Source organism: Athene cunicularia, assembly GCF_003259725.1.
Source record: "Athene cunicularia isolate RWA chromosome 2 unlocalized genomic scaffold, athCun1 chr2_part1, whole genome shotgun sequence".
NCBI classification, from domain to species: Eukaryota; Metazoa; Chordata; class Aves; order Strigiformes; family Strigidae; genus Athene; species Athene cunicularia.
Window position 1 is genome coordinate 95027950 of NW_020799095.1, and position 16087 is coordinate 95044036.

Consider the following 16087-nt stretch of genomic DNA (forward strand, 5'->3'; position numbering starts at 1 on the left):
TATTTCTCACTATGTGACTCTGATTGGAAAAGTGGTTGTGGTGTTTAAATTAAACTGATGTTCTTTTATTTCCTCAATCAAGTCTGTCTTTTGCCCATGACCATAGTGGGTGAGCCATACCTCCCTGTGTTTGTCTCGATTCCTGAGCCTTATTGTTGTATTTTCTCCTCCCCATCCCTGAGGGGAAGGAGCAATTGAGTGGCTTCGTGGTGATCAGTTGCCCTCTGAGCTCAAACCACGGCAGTCTCAGTGCTGTGAAAATTTTTGGGGGTAACTGTGGTGTAGGTCTGAACAGTAGGAGAGTTCTTTAGTGTGTTGTTTTGGAAATTATTTGTACATAAGCATCTCATCATTTTACTGGACACAGCCTACCCTGAAATCCCTCTTCTTTCAGAAATTACCTATTGAAAATCCCACATGAAAACTTTTATTATCTGACTATCTGCTGTTAATTTGTACCTGGTAGTCTGTTGAGTTGGAAATGCTTCCACAGAATAGCCAAGACCGCAGAATTATTCATCTAACCATGACATGACATATAAATGAGGTGGCCCAGTAGGAGAAATTCTAGTGCTGATCCACTGGAAATCTTGGGATTACTAGTTAGACCTAAATTTTAAAGGCCTATATCCATTCAGTTGAAGAAACACTTCAGTGATATTAGAAATAAGTGTAAAATTGTAATGGAGATATAAATGCCCTTAACTGAACTTTCCTTTTAAGTGAAAAACAAGAAACCAATAACCTACCCAGTGATAGATAAACTATTCCAGAAGGTGAAGATACAGTTCTGATTTGGAGAAAAATTTCAGTTATGAGGAGATTCAGTAAAGATTTTGATACCTGCTCTAATGGTGGGGCTTTTACAATAATTTGACGCTAGCTGCCAAGTACAGAAATAACTAAAGATATAGATGGTGTCCTGTCCTGCACACTACTGTGGAGCCGCAGAAAGGAAATGGAAATACTCTAATTGCTGGAAAAATCTGCACTGGAATATAAAGAGGCTTCAGAGATCTTGAAAACAACATAATAATGTCATTTGTATGCAGTGACAGCAAGAATAATGGTATGCAAACACATTGTGGAAAAATTATGTAATTTTCACAAGGTTTTGAACACCTTGTAACACAACCATTTCAGAAGTATTAATTTTCAACCTTCTTCAACTTTGCACCCTCAACTTCTTGAGAATGAATCTGTTTAGCAAACCATGCATTCTGTGAAAGTTGTCATGCTCTACATTAACCGCACACTGTAAAATTATATTGCAGCTGTGAAAATGCCAAAAATCAGATACTCATTTCATTACAAATGAGCACCACCAAAATATACAATTCCCATACATATTGTCTTAACGCATTAATGCATTCATTGTGAAGGCCTTCAAAAATAACACAAAGACCTTTCTAGTTAGTAAGGTTTGGAGAGTTATTATAACACAATAATAAATTATTAAGAGGATAATTTGCTGTTCTACCCCTGATGCATCCCTTCTACTCCTACTGGAAACAGACAGACAGAATAACAACCTTAAAACCAGCATACAGCACAGAATGGAAAACTGACAAACCTTAAAATTGGGGGATAAAAAAAAAAACAAAAAACAAAAAAAAACCAAAAAACAAAAAACAACCAAACAATCAACTGAGAAAGACCAGTATGTTCAATTCACCTAAGAAAGAATTTTGCTTTGATATTGCTGAGATCCATTTGCTAAGTATTCTTTAAGTAAAATGTAATTTTGTGTTTCTAGAGGTTTAAATGTGTATATTTGATTTAAAATTATGTGAATATCAGAATTAAAATAGGGATTTAAAAGGTGACATTTGAGTTCCTAGTTGAAAGATCATATTTTCTCATATTTTAACTTTAACTAGAAATTATTATTGGTATCTGCTTAAAGGAAGATTTGTCCATTTATGTTTATTGATTTCATCTTGGTAAGCATAGGTTTCATTATGACCTAAAAGAAGCAGGAGAGGGCAATAACAGAGTATATCAGAACATGAGACACGTAAGTGTATCCAGATATTTCAGTACAGAAATTTAATTTTAAATAAAATGAGTACTAAGAGAATTGATTAAATATTACAAGAAAAGCAACATCAAAACCCCAAACAAACAAACAAAAAACCAAGAATGTTCTCTAAGCTTTCTCTTTTCCTTTGAATCAACCATCAGGAAAACTCACTCAGTTTTCAAAGTTTATATTCTCTGGTTTATTTATTGCTATTTTTTTTTCTTTTTTACTTGGAAAAGATTAAATCCATTGACTTCTGCAATTAAGTTTTATATACAATTATACATGAGTCGTTATATGTTATTTCACAATAATTATGAGGTAAATACAATTAGATGATGGTAGCATTATCTGTAGTATTTTTATGATACTGCAACAAGAAATTAATAGTTTAGACCAGAAAACATTTTCCCCAACATTTTTACTTTAGTCTTTGGTTATATCAACTTTGTCCAAAGAACTGTCACGCAAAGCAACCCTTAGCTGCTCAGCATTTAAATTTTTCAGAGTATGTGAGAAGTTTGAGTTACAATAATGGACATATGATAACTTTTTACTAAATCAGTATGTAGCATTATGATAACTTCTTACTAAATTAATATGTAGACTTCAAATTAGGAAAAAAAGAAAAAAAGTTTATTTCTATCATCATAGAAAATTATTGTTTCCCAAGCTTAAGAACTAATAATGTGTCAATGAAACAGTATTAGTGACGAATCTGACTGAAAACTGCTAAATTTATGTCATTCATCAAGTCTAGGTTAAAAGTAAAAGATGTGCCATGAGCCACAACATACTTTTGCAAGACACAGCAAAAGAGAATGCGTTAAGACACCTTCGTCTTTCTACATAGAAGCTAATATGTATGCTAATTCACAGGAAACCAGATCATGCCTGGTCAGTTCTTACCATAAGGAACCTTACAGTGAGATTAGAATTAATTTTAGTTGACTAAAGGCTGAAGTGGGGCATTGCATAAGCACATACATTTGTTTTTAATATGCCTGTGCAGTGCAATTGTAGAATCAATATTTACTGAAGCTGACAGTCTAGTGCATGTGTTGACAATTTGACTTAAACTGTTTGTGTCATGAAAACAGAAATCCTTGAGAAGTAGTTGTGTTTTGAATAGCCAAAATAAAATCAATGCAGGGCCACCTGCTCTCTTGTTATACCATTCACAGGAGGAGGAAGGCAGCAAGTCAAGGCATGTCACATTTTTCAGCCATTGACCTTTTGAGGAAATGAGTGGGGATACAAGTACAGAAATGGAGAGCACAGCCTCTAAGCTAAGAGGCTAAATGAAAAGTAAACTTTTTTTTCCTCTGATAGTCTATTCTGAATAGCTGATCTCTCTTGAATAATCTTCTCTTTTCCTATTACCTTTGCAGCAACAGCAGTCCAGGGAAGACATAGCAATGGAAATTTCCACTTATTTTTCTGATTCCATTTTCCTGATGTCAGGACCAGGATTATGATGCAAAACATGTACAAATTTCACTTAGCCATGACACTTCCTTAGCACTGAGCAAATTATTTTTTGATGGAGCTCCCAGCAAAGGGAGAACCCTTCTCAAAAGTCATCACTTCCCTGTTCACATTTCTCAGGGCTTTTGCATCCCATTTTTCTTTCCCTTGAATCCCATGGGACAAGAGCAAAGTTCCAATTACAGCAAAAAGAAACAAGCAGGGATCACCAGAATTTCTCTGAAAAGATAAGCTGTTCCTATTGTATCAAGGAGTAACTCTTCTCAGCAAAAAATTTGGAGAACATGCAAAGTTGTTTTGGGGGATGAGGGAAAGCTGTACATTAATTTTAGACATTAAACTTGTCTAAACATATTACTGTTCTGTTAAAGAAATTGAAGTATAGAAATAAGTAATCCATGTGACTGAATTGCAAACATTTTCTGAGTTTTTTTCTATGTTTTATATTTATATGAATTAATTATTTTCAACATGATCTGCAAGCTAATTTCAAAATCAAATTGTTAAGGGAAATATGATGTTCATGCATACATGTTAATAGATATATTTAATCAATTACTCAGTGAGTGTTTTATTACACATATAAGCTTGAAAACAAAATGTTCTAAAGGACCAAGCTGTTCTGAACTAACACTATAAAAAGTGATGCAAATGTAAATCTGTCTGCTTTTGGCTAGCAATACTTCTATCCTCTTTTTCTTCTACTTTGCTCTACTTTTTTATGAACTCAGAAATCAAATTTCAGTTGAGAAGTTCATCAAGCATGAGTTATTTTTAATTTCTTTTCAGCATTATAAGGTAATACAAAGACAATGTATTCTAGAGCAAGACATAACATTTCTGTAAAATTACTGTGTAGTAGAAACCAGAAAATTTGTCTTAGTATTTTTTGATTCCCAGCTACTTTTTCTACTCCTCCATAACTTTTTTTGAAAATGCTTGATAAAGTAGATACCATGTAGGAATAAGGCATACAAAGTGAATCCATGTTCTTTCATTTTGTCACCTTATCTATTCATGCCAGGAGTAGTATTCTTGGTATAATCAGAAGCATTTTATGCAATATTTCCCAAAATTAACCATTACAAGTACGCAAGCTTTTTATAGATTGCTAGACTGATAGCCCCCACAGTCCCCACAGTTTCCATAAACTGTGTGCAATTTCAAAACAAATTTTATAACTAAAGCGGAAGAGATACACTGCAACAGTTAATACCATACCTGCTGCCACCAAAATTGCCTAAAGTATGACTACTATAAAGTTGATACATTAGTGAGATTAAATAATGCTTCTATCAACAGTATTGATAGACATTTGTGAGGATGTTGCATTTTTATAGCACAACATGCTATGACATTAATATGACCCCTATAGAGCTTTGGAAAGTCTAGTTACCATACTGCAGTGGCAAACTCTCAGAATGTTATTAAAAAAAAAAAAAAAAAAAAAAACTATATATGTTTTTTAGACATCAAAAAGAGATTTCTTAAGCTGATTATCAAGTTTCTGTCAATATTCCTGATATTTCAGGTTCATAAGGAGAAATATATGTACAACTTCAATTTTTACAATATTTTCATCAGTGTATGATTTTTCTTCAATCACATTAGGGCCCAGGACTTACAGTAAAGAGAGCTGCTTGTACAATTTTAATTTTTGAATTCACATTTCTTCTCATTCTTTTCTCCTTTCTCTCCTGAGATAATATGCAGCATATCACTCTGAGACTCACTTGCTTTTCTTAACTAACAACTCCACTTTGTTCTTATAAAGTTAAATTTTTGTCAACCTGCATGGGTGTTTTTGTTCTGTGTTTACAAGTTGCTCTGGTTTAACCCAGGTAGGCAGCTCAGCCCCACACAGCCACTTGCTCACCCCACAGGTGGGATGGAGAAGAGAATCGAAAAAGTGAGACAAACTGTGGATTGAGATCAAGACAGTTTAATAGGTTAAGTAAAAGCTGTGCATGAAAGCAAAGCAAAACAAGGAATTCATTCACCGCCTCCCATCAGGAGGCAGGTGCTCAGCCATCTCCAGGAAAGCAGGGCTCCACCTCATGTAGCAGTTACTTGGGAAGACAAACACCATCACTCTGAACATCCTCCCTTTCCTTCTTTTTCCTCCAGCTTTATATGCTGAGCGTGATGTCATATGATCAGGGATACCCCTTTGGTCAGTTGGAGCAGCTGTCCCGGCTGTGTCCCCTTCCAGCTTCTTGTGCACCCCCAGCCTGCTCACTGGTGGGGAGGTGTGAGGAGCAGAAAAGGCCTTGACTCTGTGTAGGCACACTTCAGCAATAACTAAAACATCCCTGTGTTATCAATGCTCTTTTCAGCACACATTCAAACCGTAGCACCGGAAGAGCTGCTATGAAAAAAAAAAAACAAACCACTATCTCAGCCAAAATCAGTAGGCAAATGCAGTCATATCTAAAATTAAGTGTAAAAGAATAACAGTGCACTCTCATTTTACTGTCAGTTTAATGGTAGATATGAAAGCAAATGTGGCATTCATGTACAGGCAAACATAGTAGATGATAGTAAGTTAAGTATGTATCATATTAGTACATGTTGGCCCATCTCCTTAACATCTAATAACATCTAAAAGATCTTTATAATTTCCTGTATTAAGCATAGTCTACTGCATTTTTTTTCACCTAGAAACTAGAATAGTTCACTTATAGCCAGTGTCAACCTGCTTCCAAGCCCCAAGATTAAGGATTTTTTTTTTTTTTTTTTCTGGCACTAGATGGCAGTAAACGCGCAAAGCTTAACATTTCCATACAAAGTCGATAAACTTAAGGAGAACTCCGAGGCAGGAGAAAGGCTATCACTGTAAGACAGCTTGCCTTCAAAGGTTAGCCAGAAGCAGGATATGGAATATCATGCAGAATCGCTACATAATGTAAAAATATAAATCCAATAGCTAAACAAAAATAGCATTAAAGAGGGCAGAGTAATGGGAAGCTTTAAGTAATTTGAAATACCGGGAGGAACTGACTTCATATGGTTTGCTTAAATCTGCCAAAACAGCAGATCAGTGATCTGCAAAAGTAAGATATAAAGGCAAGTGTCCTACCAGTGTGCCAAAAAGATGATTCATCTCCACAAAAAAGCTCTAAGAAGGAGAAAAGCTATCTGTACCAGATTTTTTTATTCATTACCAAATGGAATTTTATTAAATCTCCAAAATTAATGGTGTGATGAGTTGTATTACATTATTTTTAAAGATTCGGGGTCTATACACTCAGTAAGAATGCGCTGTTAAAAAGAGAAATGAGTTTTCTTCCTTCCTTTTTTTTTTTTTCTTTTTTTTTTTTTTTTTTTTCTATCACCAAATTGATGTATGACCTTTGGATCCTAATGGATACACCCTTACCCCAGTCACAAAACCAATATTGGTGAAAATACCTTCTTCCATCATCTTCTAGGAAGAGGAATGGAACCATTCATTTCTGAGAGCAGAACATAAGTGACTCATCCATCACCACTAGATCACTCCCATGTATTCTGTGTGGCAAAAGCTAAGCAGATATATGTGATAGAACCTTTTGGATAAGAAAGGCTTTAGAAAAAAAAGGTTTTTTCTGTGTCTAGAAATAATTCTTCCCCCTTTTATTTTAGTGTTTGTGGTTGGGCGGGGGGAGGGGGGGGGGGCAGTATCTTACAAATAACACTGTAAAAGCAAGTGATTCTCGCAAAACAAGGGGTTCTCATTTGTGATCTTCTCTGGATACATAAAAGTCTTCCAGATAGTCTAATCCAAGAGATTTATGAATAAATGTGCACCTCATCTGAACCAATCACGAAACAAGAAATAATCTCTAGGGTTTGGAGCATATGATGCAGCAAGGTTAATTAGGAAACGTACCTTATTGACAGTTAATCTTAGTAGTATTTCATGTTGGACATGTGACAATAGATTAATCAGGCAGGAAAGGTGAAAATGAGGCTCTGGAATTGATTAATCTTAGTCTCCTTTCTGCAGGACTCCATTTTGTCAAAGAAATCAGATTACTTTTAATTATCCTCCAAAACCTTTTGCAAGCCTTCACTTCTCCTAAGCTGAGCCATTTCTACAGTTTCCATGAGCTGTCACCCTTACTGTGTGCTACACGTCTGTCTAGGCAAACCCATATCAGTAATGGAAAAAATATTTCATGAAAATTCAGGTGCTGAAATTGCAGCCATGTACCTATATATCAGTGTTTCTTTAGGCAGTGAGTGGATGAACATTTTATGGCACTAAGAGTTCATTGTAGGCGATAATGACATTAGTATTTACTTACTGTGTCGTGTCCTCTATGTATAAAAACAAATGTTTATTGTTACATCTTGGAAATATACACTATTTTCCAAAGAAACTTAGTATTTAAAACTACTGTATGGTTTGTTAATTTCCCTTGTACATCTAGACTAATCATTAAAAAATAGAAAAAAAAAAGGGGGGGGAAATTGAGTTTATCAATTGTGAAACTGGGAATTTTGTTCTTGAAGTTTGTTTGCAGAGGAATATCTTCACTTTTCCTGGTTGCTTCTCCAGGACTGAATGAAATAATAAGTATAAATGCTGAGATTCCACTGCTAGAGCATCACTGGTAACTTTTGATTACTAAAATTATTAATTACTAACATCTCTCAAACTAGCTTTCTCTTCCTTCTCCTCTGTCTTCTGGTCGCTGGTGATATTTCTTCTAAACCGGGATATCCTCCCTCTAGAGCTTTACATGGATGTGCTATTATCTTTGACTGGATGTGCTGGAGCATAAGCATAAAGAAATCTGTAATTAGACAGGGGCACCCTTTCCCTGTCTGTGAAGTAGAAACTGGAGGATTTTCATTACACAATCCCTATGGTGAGATACAATTGCTGTCACAGGAGATCACTCTCCATTAAATGTAGTTTACAAAAGCAAAGTAAACACAGACTACCCAAATGACTGCCATCCTTGTGTGCTCGATAAATGACTGGCTTTACTGACTGGATTAACATAAGCCTTCAGGTACAGGAAAAAAAAAAAGGAAAAAGTCATTGAATCTTCCTGAGCATTGCAGGGGTTTTACGTTTGAGCCCAGGATGCTCTCGGGAGGTCATATTATGATGACTGTTAGTATCTCTGGAGAGACAGCCTTTTACTTGTTTTAGTGGAAGAGTAGTCCTGTTCTTCCTCTAGTAAAGCTTCTGTAAACATAGGATTTCACAATAGAAAGGCATTCTTGATCTCCAGAGAATTCTGTATATCACCTGAAGCTTTTGCTTTTATTGTTCATTGACCTATTTTCACCTAAGCCTCTGTAAAGCCTGTGTTAACTATTAACCACTACCTGTAGATAACTATGAACATCCATTATTTAGGTTAAATAGAGTGATTTTCTTTATTTTTGGGGTGCTTTTCTTTTGGTTGATTTTTGTTGTTGTATGTCAGGTTTTTTTCCAAGCTATACTGTGGCAGAAAATTGGTTGATAAGTCTTTAGAATTATGGTTTTATTATTTCAAAAATAGCACTTATACAATGCAGAGAAGAATGAACATCTGGTATAATATTTATATGAACCTCTATATTCTTCTGTAAAACTGTTAACTATTATATTTGAAACAAATAAAATATGATTTAGCTGATAAAATTTGAGCACTATGAAAATAAAAAACATTTTGAATAAAGTATCTTCCACAACACAGATTTTCTCATGTAGCGCAGAACTACTTTGACAGATCTATGATCTGCCATTATATGCTAAAGCTTTATTCTAAGGTTTTCTAGGGTAAGATATTTTGCAGGCTACAGCAGACCAAATGATGGATATCAAATACCTCTGCATATATTATGTCTAGAGCACTCAGACAGCAATCCATCAAGAATATAGCAAAGAAATAAGGAGGGAATACAGTCAGTGTGCTCAGATACTTCAAACTTTAGTCTACATTTAATGTGAGTGTAAGTCCTAATTTTTTTTACATTTCCAAATGTTGAGGTGTAGTCATCAGTACCAATTTTGAAATGCCTCCAGTCTGACTGAACTGCCAAGGACAAAATGGTCTTTAAGAACATGTAAATATATAGAAATTGCTATAATGAGTCAAGTCTCTGTCTATTTTTTTCATCTTCAATAGTCAGGATTGAATACATCAGAAAATGACACTAAAATCTCCATTGATAAATCTGCCTACAGGGGAAATTTATTCTGAATTCTTATTAGATAGTGCCTAGCTTATATATGAATGCATGAAGATTGATAGTCCTCATTGTTTAATCCAAACTAATGTAAATTGACTCCTATGTAACTCCTGGCCTTGCTTATGCCTTGGGGCAATAAGTTCAATGGGTTTATTATGCACTAGGTAAAACTTTTTATCCTTTTATTATTTTTAGATTTGTTAAATAGAAAATGAAAATGTTGCTGTGAATCCCCATTTCCCCTACTCTGAGACTTCCTCAGATTTATACTATTCTGGTCACCAGCTAGTTGTACAGTAACAATATTTTGTGGTCCAAAACTATAAATTTCAGAAAATTCACAGGTCTTTGTAATGAATAATGAAATACTATTTTCCTATAATCTTCCTTTGTTAAATTTAAGGAGCTTCAAGAGTGAAAAAATGACAGGTGGCAGCCACTGTAAAAATGCTGTGATGTCATCTTTTCTCTGTAGGATTCTAGACTCAGAGCTAACACTGGGAATTCTCCCTCCTACCCTGGTTCAGAACTTGAGAGATTAAAAGGCACAAGTGAGTGTCTCTACAATTAAGACCATGCCCAAGCTGGACGGGTGGCTTACTAGTTAGCCTGTCTTTAAGCTAACTTAAAGATCAGAAGTCTGACCTCAAAAGCATTATGCTTCCTAAATCGCTAGGAAAAACTGAGAACATTGTTCTTAATAACAACTGACAGTTTGAAATGCTGTTATGTATAAGTCCAGATATATAATTTCTAAGAATTCCAAGTATTTTACAGGTCTTTTAACTTTCTACATAAGAAATCTAGAAAACTTTAATTAAAGAAGAGTTGGTTGTACTTCAAGAGCTGGACACTCCACTACTTATCCTTGTATGAATAATGTGTATGTTTATACCATTCTCTGGCTTAAGTTTTAGACAAGATTCACAATTCTTCCTTTTAAAGAAAGATGGGAGCATGTCTTTTTGTAACTGATTTAATCAAAAATACAAGCAATGTTCTTCCTCCATGTCTACAAAGAATAAAAACAGGTAACTCCCCCAGTTGAGTGCTAAATTCTCATCACCTTTCCTAGGCATCATCATCACTGTCTTTGACTCTATGACAACTACATCACTTTTGAACACTCTGAGTTATCTGATATTTTAAAGATAACGCCAGTCGAACACTGCTGCTGAACACTTACTCTACCTACTGCATATCTAGGACCAAAGCCACTATTGTTTCAGTAGCTACTAAGGCAATATGTAAATAATTTTATTTTGTTTAAATGCTGAGGGATATGCTTATGTCACAGCCACATGTAAGAACAATATATTGTTTCCAAGTATAATGCTCTGCTGTCTTTTCTCTAACTGTTGCTTCTCCCTAACAACTCTGAGTTGTTAGTACAACATATAGCAACAAGGGGTCTTCATGTCTGCAATAAGACGAATTAAGAACATAATTGATACACAGATCAGTGCAAGATAAAAAATTAGGTCCTGGATTGCAGAGCTCCACTTTTCAGTATAAAATGAGATACAGGGTAAAGCAACAACTTAAATAAAGCTTTAATGTTTTAACTATGAAACTAGTGACCCCAATGGAACATGAAAAAAGGGAAAGAAGTATCTTTCAGTAATTTAAATACATGTTTAATTTCCTTCCAAACTAGACTTTTAGTTTGTTGTTTTGGTTAAGGTTTTTTTTTTTTTTCCTGTTTACTTTTACATGTCTTCTGTAGCTTGAGTTTGCATACACACATATACACGTGCAAATACTTAATAAAGAGAACAAGCCCAAGGTAGGGTGATTGTTCAATGTATTTTTTTTCCTGACTTTTACCAGAAGCTGTGGCAGGTGATGCTAAAACTTGTAATACTTCCTCCCCTGTCTCTCAGGGGTATTGAGCAGATTAATTAGTTCATGTCTGTACAGCACTTTGAAAGCACTCAGTGATATATAATTAGTCCTATATATTACTAGGATAGCCTTGAATATCTTCAGTGACTCTGCTTCACCAATTTCCCTTGGCAAATTATGTCGCTCTCTAATTGACCTTGGTCTTTGAAGTATTTTCTTAATGTCTAATTTAATTTTCACATTTCCTGGATTTTGTTCACAACACAATGGTTGGCTGAAAAATTTCACCCATTTGAAGGATATTTTTCAAACAAGAAATACCCACAGAACAACTGATTAACCTTAGCCAGTAGGAACTTAAATAGCAATTTTTAAAAGTTCATATTATAACCAGTATCAAAATCATCTTAAATATAGATTTTAAAAAGTAGACACAGGAGATACTCTGAATAATTTATTAAAAATCTAACACTCTTCTGAAATTCAAGGTCTACCACACTTTTACCAGACTACTTGCAAGTTATAGAAAGCTAGCTTCACTTCCACAGCTTGACATGCTTCCTCAGCATTTTTTTCCTTTCACAATGTAGTTATTAATCTTCTTATTATGTAAGTACTTAATCACCTTCACCTCACATGTTTGGTAATTTGAGACATTCTTGTTGGTGGAAACGTCTTTATAATGCTTACCTATACTGCATATTCATATGTAAACAAGAATATAAATATTTATACTGTCAAATAAGTTTACAGTAATTTACTACCGAATTAAAGAAATGTGACTATTTATTGGCTGAACATTTGACAGGCGGCAAAGTGGGCAATCTGCAAATGACAGAACAGTTGAAGAAGCAGCCCCAGACTGGCATTCATGATAGAGAGGAGGGAAAGATTCAGCTTCCACCTTTATTTCCCATCTTGTCCTTGGTCCAAAGTTGTGTAAACGTGTCCTCCCCTCACCTTTGTGAACACAAGAAGCAGCAAAAAGAATAATCACTGCTCTCTGGTCTGCTATCATGTCAGGGCATCCGACCCAAGAAGTTACCTTCCTTCATTTCCAGGGTGATGGGCTTCTGGGGCAAACAGGGAGAACCTGGAAAGCAGGAGGTTTTCTGATGGATCTGCAGTCTGACAATGCAGCTCTCACTTGAGTACTTCGTCCTTGAGGAATGAGAACCCTCTGCATGAGCTTTCCCTGCTTACGAAGCCCCATGCTTTCTACAGTCTTCTCTCTCTCCTACAGTTTTTTTCCCTGACATTATTTCCTGTCAATCTTTCCTGTGTTTCTTCAGCTAACCATTTCCCATCAAAATCTCACTAAGAAATAAAGACAAAACAGTCATTAACATTTTTTCCCCTATGTGATTACTGTACATGCTTTTTTTACTTATTTCTCTTTTCTTTTAGGACTTTATAGTTGTTGTTGTCCTCATAGATTTCCTATTTGTCCATGTTTGTAATCATGCATACCACAAGAAGGGAGGAATTTCATCACTAGCTTCAGGCAAATTATAAATAGTACCACTAAAGAATTCCAGTATGGGACAACTCTCAACCACAGAAAACATGAACACAGACAAATTTGATCTAACTACAATTATGAAGTACAAGTCAATACGTTCATCCAGGGAAGGCACCACAATTTTCTTGGAACTTCTGCATGTCCTTCTTCATTTTAATAAATTACTAGAAAAGATAACAGGAAATAGTACAATCACCCTAACCCTTTGTCCAGCCCTTGCAATGACCTACACCTAAAATGAATATATTTCCAATTTCAGTTCATTAAATATTTCCACTGCACTGCAAATAATATATGCTGTCTCTCATAGTGCAGGCAATATGTGTTTCCCAGTAACTGGGCTTCACATAAGTTACTGAGGTTGTGGACAGAGAAAAGATCTAGACCCTCCATATAGAACAGCTGTTCAAATATGCTGCCTTATTTCTCAATTTGAGTGCTGCTGAGAAGGAAAGAGCCAGTGAAGCTATAACAGATAAATTCATGTGTAATCGAATTTGATGGGGCTTTTCAAAAGATAATGAGACTAAAACTGTTAGCACAAATTCACACTCTAAATGGAAAAAATATAAGTACAATAATAGAAATTCTTTTGACATTTTCATGAATTGCTTGATGTGTGATCTAGTATTCATAAACATAAGGAGTTGATTTTGCTGGGTTACAAACTCCTCTAAGAGATTTTGCTGAGAATTTTTGCAGTACCTTTTAGACTTTTCCTCTTCCCTTTTTTTCCTGGTGCTTTTACTAATGTGAAGTTTTGAATTATGGTCGCCAGAGAATTGCATATATTGCAGGAGGCTTGGCTCTCAGCCTGACATCTTCCAGGTACTCTCTCCCTTCTTTACCTCTCAATGTTCATCTTGCACTGTAGCACTCTGACAACTTCCTTACTATCTTATTGCTTCACATATTTAAAGTCACTTGACAAGTCATGTTGCGCATTGTATTGCCTCTGTTTCAGACAGTTACACAAGTGTCTATTTATAAATATAAACTCACTAACATTGCACCCTGAACAGTTCCTTTAGCAGAAGTTTTGTTTGCTCCATTGCTTTAATCTGTGACAACAGAGGGTTTCCTTGTTGGACATCACTGTTTGCGAGCTCTTTCTCCCATGTTCAGTCATGTTCCTTTCCTTCCAAATATGTGTTCAGTATGATCTTAAATAGTTCAAGATCCCAAATTACTTTAGTAGAAAAATAATATTAGAGAAACATATAGTTTTTCATAAACAGATTAAAAAAATCATGACAGAATAATCAAGATCAAACAAGTTTGGATAATGCCTTACTTTGTTCCTCTGACAATATCCTATGAACAAATGGGGAAGAAAAAAAAAAAGGGATTTGGAATTATGCATGTCTTTAATGGCTGTGGTAAACCATTACCAGAAAGATTTCAGAGAGCTATGAAATGAGTCCCTGCTGGATTTCCCCAGCAGTGCAGGATGGATCCCTAGAGTACAGTGTCTATGCTTTCCTCAGGTAAGTTTTGTAATTTTTCAAAGGATGTCAGACTGTAGCACTAAGCTTCACCTAATTGTGTCTATAAAGTGGCAGTGTGCAGCCTCTGGCTCAAAAGTTGGAAGAGACCCAGGTGAGTGTATTGCTTCCAGGCAGTGTAATGTTTGGAGGTAGAGTCCCCCATGATCGATGAAAGTGTCCAGTCTGCCTCTGCTCATACTTCCAGAGTAGTTTGGCTGTGTTGAGGGAATGACATATGACTTCAGGCCTACCAAAAGTTATCCACTCTCAGCAGCTATGACAGGGACAAGGTGCCATTTTCCACGCTTGCCTGAACGCCTCATCTCAGTGTCCATTTGTGTCAGGATTGATGGCTGTGTGAGTGAGTGCAAAGATCAAACTGTTTCATAGTGCTGTGTCAGTCAATTCTCAAACTTTAGCACCATTCTGAGCTGGGGATGTGCCCTTGGTGGGTGTCCCCACTAAAATAAAGCCAAACTGAAGAATATAGAGCCCTACACATCCCACCATTATTCATTTAACATTCTCTGGGGAAGAAAAGGAACAGAGACAGATTGTCTTAAAAATCTCTCTGAATTCAGCAGTAACCAATAGAACAACTTAAGATGTTTAAGGATGATATAACTCCTGAAACGTTAGCTTATCAGGAAAGATTTGTTTCATTAGCCTTTAGACATTTAACATTTCATATAGGAAATGGTAATCAGCACAAAGATAGTCTTTACTCCCATGAGAAGGTGTTGGCCTTCACATAACCAATAGCTACGCCAAGCAAAGGTTACAGTTATTTATTGCACTGCTTTCTGTCTTCAGTAAGGTTTTACTCAATAAAAATTAACAAGATCGCTTTTCCTGGTACGTATTTTGCATCTTGAAATCAATTAATTGAAAATACATGGGAAGTTATCTTCTCAAGACTAAAGAGGCTGTCTTAATTTAAGGTATATATTGCTCTGCATTGTAGTGTGCTGAGTTTGTTTAAAGCAATAAATATGTTACTTACCCTGTAATACTGCTTAGTCAAAGAATCGCTTGGGAGCTAAGAGTAGGAGAAAAGGCTAATTATATATGTCTTTATAACCCAGAATAGTTCAGTAAGCATTGGAAAGTATTTACTAAACAGCTCTAAACAGATTTTCACAGGTTTTAGGGCATGGTTAAACAGAGACCCTCTATTTATAGGTGAAATATAATCAGGGCAAAAATAATTTCAATCCCTTTTAATCCACATCTAACCAGACTATTGTCTTGTTGTGTGTAATACAAACCATCTCTGCTAGGTCCATGAATTTTGACAGACAGCACTGTCTGAGTGATACTTCTTAAGCTTCTCCTTTAAGCATACTGTGTAGTTTTATGCAGAGGATGAAAGTGGAAGAAGGAGACAGGAAAGGATGTTTGCTACAAAAAGTCCTCTAAAATGGGCAAACAGGGACTTTTTATCTTTTGTTGTTTGCCTGTGTGAGACCATTCTAAAGTATCACGTCTGTTGGTTTATTCACTTATTTTCCATAGGGACATGTGGTATATCTTGGGATACTGACA